This window comes from Sceloporus undulatus, chromosome 3 (genome assembly GCF_019175285.1).
Source record: "Sceloporus undulatus isolate JIND9_A2432 ecotype Alabama chromosome 3, SceUnd_v1.1, whole genome shotgun sequence".
Classification (NCBI taxonomy): Eukaryota; Metazoa; Chordata; class Lepidosauria; order Squamata; family Phrynosomatidae; genus Sceloporus; species Sceloporus undulatus.
Window position 1 is genome coordinate 159785551 of NC_056524.1, and position 7069 is coordinate 159792619.

The window sequence follows — 7069 nt, forward strand, 5'->3', positions numbered from 1 at the left end:
TATTATTATTATTATTATTATTATTATTATTATTATTATTATTATTATTATATCTTAAGCTTATTTCTTCTCAAACTGTAGCAATTTTCTCAATCTTAAATTCAGTTCATCTTGAGCTTTCAGGGCTAAAGCAAATGCTAGTCCCAATTAGAGTAAATTCATTGAAATGAATGGGCCTTGGTAATCACAAATCACACTAATTTCAAAGAAGTTATTCTAGTTTTGGATTAACATTGAATTTATCCCTGGTAACTTTTTTAAAGTGGAAGTTAATTTGGAAAGGTATATGCATCATTGTACAACTGTGCATTTTATGCAAGGTGGGCTAACATATTCTAAGTAGTTTGCCTAAAATAGCACTTTTTAACGTTCTTTTTTATTAGTATACCCATTTTGAATGTAATTTTCATATGCGTATTTTGGTTGAAAAATTCACTTGCAAATGCAGACAAGTGTAAAGATAAAAGGAAAGTGAATTTCTATCTGCATAGCGCTTCAAAAGTGTGAGACTGAAATGTAAAAAATTCTGACCCATCTCTAACCTGGCATGTTTGAATACCCTTCCATCCAAAAAGAAAATCTTTCCAGAATGAAAACCAGAATATAACCTGTCCATGTAGTGTGTATAACATATGAACAGCAGAGAGAAAGGTTCTGCCTTAGCCTTCTCTGTCCCATCCTAGTTTTTCAACTGAAGAGAGTTGTTTTTAAGATTTGCACACACACTCACACAAGCTTGCCACCACACCAAGAACTAGGCCACAGTCGCTCAGGCTGCAGGTCATGAGAGGCCTATGAAGTTGGCTTTGCAATGGGATTAATAATAGAAAATGGAGGGAAACTAATCCTGTTGGGGACATTACTACTGCCTTGCCATGCTAGAGTGGGTGGGAGGAAGTAAAGAGAAAAGAAGCCCATAGTTGCTGTATCCCAAAATGGGGTGGAGGGAATCTCCGTAGCCGATGAGGAATTGTATAAATGTAAATACGATTAAAGCCATGTAGTCAAAGGTCAGCATAAAACAACACTTTCTTTATCTTTCCCCCCCCCCCCTATACTTTAAGCCTCTTATATATTCAGAAAAGGATTAGGAGGACAATACACAGAATGGCTCAGTAGATGTACAGCAGCCAATTCAAAACAAGAACATACAGGATTATAAACTGAGACTGACCAGCTCTGAGTCCTGAATCTGTATTATGTCTTTGGATCAGGAATAATGTCAGGGGAGGGATTACATGTTTATTAAATTCAATAGGTATCATTACCCAGGAAGCCAAAGAAGTATGTACTCACCTTTAATCAGAAAACCCTTTTGGTGAAGTGAATGCTTCTGAGAATGTAAAAGTAAAGATCTCCTGTCTACATAAGGCTAAGTTATTTTCTGAAATAATTATGTTTAGAAAGATAAGTGTATTGGTGGATCATTTTTCTATAATGTTTACAACATGTCTCACTTGTTCGTACCTATTGAGAAAAGCCCCTGTGAATATTCTGTGCATAGAGACATGGACTCTCCAAATATGGATTTCCCCTCCCAGAATACCCAGCCAACATGGCTAACAGTAAGAGGTTATGGGAGTTGTAGTCTGAAACATATAACAGAATACTATTTCTTTGAGCAAAATCATATCACTAGAATAAGATTTCAATTAAGAATGGAATGCTGAAAGTGTAAGACTATTTTACCCTTGTGGAATATTTTGCTGAGAAAGCCCTACCTCATATCCTCACCAGTATGGCATATCATTCTTTGTTCAGGCAATTTTGAAGGAGAGGACATAGAATTGGCTCTAGGCTTACTCATGCTTAGATTCATTGAAAACAATGCGACTTCATTCCATCATGGCTCACTGGATATCAGTCTGTCTAAGCATGATTATGCTGAATCCAAGTCTTTTCTTCTTCTTATGCAGATATGGAGGTAACTGTAATTACCATTCCCTTTGAAATCAGTGTTTAATTAAAATAAAAGCCAATTCATGTTGCTCCTCAATATTTTGCTTCTTGGGAAATGGTACTTGTCTAAGAGAGTAACAGTATAATATGTATTCCTCACTTCCCAGAGCATCATATTTTTCTAGGTGCAACACTATCAACTTGAGTTTCCTTTTGACCACTGAGATTTTCTTTTAAGCACTATAAAGTGGCTGTCTCAAGCCAGAGATGTTGAGGGGTAAGGAGCAGTGATGCAGTGTTGAAGGACAGAGCTGTGTGTAATTCATATCCTGCCCTTTACCTCTTAAGATAGCCTATTGTCCTTGACTGTAATGAAGGATGCTGTTCCATCACATATGTTGAAAGAAATTTTTAATTATCAGTGCTATCTTATGTGCCAATGTTTATTCCATACATGGTTGCCAATGTATTGGAGAGGCCCTGGAGAACATGGAAGACGTATGATGTGCTTGTAATGTTTATTTTTTATACAAATATGCATCAGCGTGGTTGTTATACTGACTGGTGGGTTCTAGGAGCTGCATAAACAGCTTTTCTAAGCACTGAATACAGAAAAAGACTCTAGCAGTGGAAGAGGAGCAGACTGATGGGAAAGAGTATTTGACAGTTCATTCAAGGAGCCTTTTCTCCTGAAACCAATTTTGAAGCCCATACACCCCCTCTATTGGGACTGCAAAATCATTTCCTGCATATGTTATAACTTTCAAGCCCTGTTCATTAACACTGACCTGTTTCCTTGAGATAACTTGTAATGCACTGAGAGGATTTGACCAATTTAGAAACTGTGTGGGCCTTTTTATAGAAGTCACACAGCCTCCTACCAGACTGAGGAGACTGCAGGAGACCCTTTTCCGTTAATATGCTTAGGAAAAGGGGCACTGGTGAAACAGTATTTAGAAGTATTCCTTTAAGAGAAGGAATATTAAAAATTCAGGCAGGGCTTCCTAGGTAGTTAACTCTGATTTCATTCTGTACAATGTCTGAATTGTGATTTGTTTTTAATTTGGGAAGAATATGAATGAATTTGAGAAAGGATGATGTCATAAAAATGCCATTTCTGGTATAAATATGGGTGAAAGGAGTAGAGAAGAGTGAGGATGGAAACAATATTTGAAAATATTTGGAAAATGGTCAAAAACCATGTTTCTCAAAAGTCAAGAGAACATTGGGAATGAGAATAATCCTGGACAGACAAGAAACTTCACATTTCAAGACTTTAGGGCTATTCAGATGGTGAAAATAATCCAGGATGAATCTAGGTTGAATCTTTGTTGTTCACATGCATCTCTAATGCATCCAATTCAGTTTGGGAGGGTCTGCAAACAAAACCACAGTTAACCTGGGATAATTGTTACCTTCTTCTGAGTTTTTTCAAAAGATTTGCCTCGTCGGCAGTATTAATAACAATGTGAATAGACTCAGGACTGAACCTTCTACACCCAGCTGCATCTTTCCCCTTCGATGTGGGGAGAGGAGTAATCTCCCTTTCTTGCCCCCTTCCCCAAGTTTTGGCTGTGTGACTGAAGGGAGCAGCAGGAGATGTTGCCTCCACTGCCACTGCCTCAAGACATCCATCTGGGGATAGTTTCTCCCTGCGGTTGCCAGCACCCTTGGAGGGGAGGTGCAGGCCTGGTGAGCATGTCTGAGCAACAGAACATGGGGAGACGTGAAGAGATACAGTTCTGATGAAATACCAGTGTGAATGACAAACCCAGAATCAGCTTATTCAAATCTTCACACTTAAAGAAAAATTAAAAGACATCTGAATGACTCCTTATTCCAAGCATAAAATTGCAAAGGTTTGTTTTGTACAGAAAACAGTATTTTCTATGCGGAAAACAATAATTTCTACACAGAATGCACAAAACATGTGTGGAATTCACATGGAATAAGTCTCAAAACTACAAATGGTCTTCAAAAATTGCATAGGGTTGTGTTTTTTTAAAGATATTCTCGCAGGAAGAAGAATGCTAAAACTGCTAGTTTCTTCCTTTGAGAAAAAAAATAGTGAAGAATTACATGCCTAGATAAGATTCATGGAACATTTAAAACTGGAAAGATAAATTGGGGGGGGGGGGGGTTCATAGTTTGGCACTTAGTTTACTTTTATTTGTTACTATTTTGAATATGTCCATCCTACATTCTGAATGAAGGTCGCAAAGTGGATTACATCACAATCTACTATGAACATAGAAGAAAGTTCTTAGAGAAGGGCAAAGCTGCCTTATTCCCTACTCATCATAATTTCCAATAGCCACTGTTTGTGGATCATATGCCATGGCAGTTCTCAGAGGTTAAATGTACATTGTATTAAACGTGTGGCAAACAGCATTGTCAGAATCTGGGGGAGGGGTTAAGCTACTATTTAATATCCATGTGGCTTTTCTTAGCACTGCTGCACACACAGGAGGAAAAATTCCCATGAAGATCCAGAAACATCCCTACATGCCAATTACTTTAGTCAAGGGAAGTTGTCACTGATCGGAAGTGCTATGTTCAAAGGGGGGAAATTTACGTGGCAACAGTAGATCACACCCTTTCAGCAATTGTTACAAACAGTCAGGCAAATATATTCTAATTGGTTGGATTACCCACTTTACTTCGACAGGAAGCATTGTCTTTCTTTTAATAGGTTTAACTTACCTTAAGAGACATCCATATCACTTAGTTTGATTGGTTAGACAACGCTACAATATCACCTCTAGGATGTAATCCCTGGTGGCCTGGAACCACTTGAAGGACAGTAAAAAATGGAAACCAAACAGAAACAGAACAGACAGAGGTGAAGCCATACATGCTGCCTATTATAGTAAGCTAACATTAAACTGAATCAGAAGCGTTTGCTATATTTTAATGGCACTTTGCTTTAAGAACACCCTAATTGTTCCTGGAGAAATGCTTTGACTAGCCCCCACTCCTCCCATAATAATTTTCACTTGCAAGAAACATTTGGGTTTTGTTGTTGATGATGATAATGCACAACAGAGAATTTAGAAGATGTCATATTGCTGACTGAAAACCAGCATTTGTTGTATAAGCAAGACATTTACAAATTAAAAACTCTGAAATCCCATTGGATCCATATGAGTGAAGGAGCTGCAACAGGCACCATGCTTATGGCTAATGCAACTGAGATTACTCACAGGAGAGGGTAGGATCATCAGTCAGCTGCTTCCCAAATAACAGTGGAACAGAACCCTGTTGATCACAGCAGTTACTGCCAACTAAGCAGGCATTGGATGGATCAGGCAGGGAGATGCTCCATAGCTATGGAACTATGGTGATTGCACCTTCATAACTACCTTAGTGAATTCAAGCTGATGTATATATAACCTTAAATGGCATACTCCCCCAACAACAAATCATGGGCATACTCAAACCTAGACTTTCTCTGTCTTTTTACCCTGGAAGAACCCTTGAAACAATTTCCAGATCTAGCCTTAGGGAACTCCTGCATAAAAATTATTCTACAGTACCTACTGCTCAAAATAAAACAAATTCATAAAATAGAATCATAGAGTTGGAAGAGACCACAAGGGCTATCCAGTCGAACCCCCTGCCATGCAGGAAATCACAATCAAAGCATCCCCGACAGATGGCCATCCAGCCTCTGCTTAAAGACCTCTAAGGAAGGAGACTCCACTACACTCCAAGCAAGTTTGTTCCACTGTCAAATGGCCCTTACTGCCAGGAAGTTCCTCCTAATGTTGAGGTGGAATCTCTTTTCCTGTAGCTTGCATCCATTCTTCCGAGTCCTGTTCTGTGGAGCAGCAGAAAACAAGCTTCATCCCTTCTCAATATGACATCCCTTCAAATATTTAAACAGGGCTATCATATCACCTCTTGATCTTTTCTTCTCCAGACTAAACATCCCCAGCTCCCTAAGGTGTTCCTCATAGGACATGGTTTCCAGGCCCTTCACCATTTTAGTCACCCTCCTTTGGACACGCTCCAATTTCTCAATATCCTTTTTGTATTGTAGTGCCAAGAACTGGACACAATATTCCAGCTTGGGTCTGACTATTACTTTTCAGTCAAGATTTCTCATAGAACCCTTGATGACCTCCCACAGAACCCTAGGGTTCCAAGAAACCTGGCTGAGAAACCCTGCTCTGATCCATTGGCATAATGCCAACACTTAAACCTATGCCAATATTTAATCCCAGTGTATCACATCAAATGCATGGGACTAGAGAAACTCCACAACCTGGCCCTGAAAAGATAATCATGTCAGGATGAGGTGAGACTTGCTGAGAAGAACAGTCCATAACCGAAGAGCCACAATTGAAAAGGCCCTCTTTCTTGATACCACCTTCCATGCCTCTCTTAGAGGAAGTCAGCAGACTTTTCTGTTAATTATCTACTGTATGGGCCTGGACAGATCGGCACTTTGTGCCAGCCTGGGCTCGAACTACGGCTGTGGTAGGAAGGAGTGTTCACATGCTCCCAAACCCTACCGTGCGCCATGGATGATGCCTGCCGTGCACAGCACCCAAACAGCACGGTGCATGGGGGGCATCATAACACCGTGCCACGGCAGTTATGGAGCCCATTCTGTGGCACAAAAAGAAGCCCCTTTAGGGGGCTTCTTTCTGAGTGAGTGCAGGCTGCAGTGTGTGGTTGCCACAGCCTGCTTCTAGGGCAAAAAGGGATGGCGTGTCACTGCCACTTTCTGCCAATCTGTCCAGCCCCTATATCTCTCAAGTGTGAAATCTATGAATGGTCCAGACTAGGTTGCTCTTGAGATACCATCATATACAGTTTGAAACTCTGTGAACAGACACCTATCTCTCCTAGATGACAATCTTGAAAATTAGAAATATCTGAGAACTAATGTCTATCATGACCATTTGTGACTTTTAATCCATTACAATTTTGTAACTGATGTTTTTAAAAGATAAACCAGTTAGGTGGTTATCGGTGTTCTGATTTCCTCAGGAAACACAAGTTAACTTAATCCTCTTATGCTCTTCACAGACACAACAAGCTACTATGGCTGCTGTTTGAAAATACCAACTAGTACTTTGGGATAGGTAGTGAAGAAGAGAAGTTTCTAATCTAAGTTTTCAAAGATGAGGGGTTGGGAGTGCACTTTCATTTGAGTTCCTGA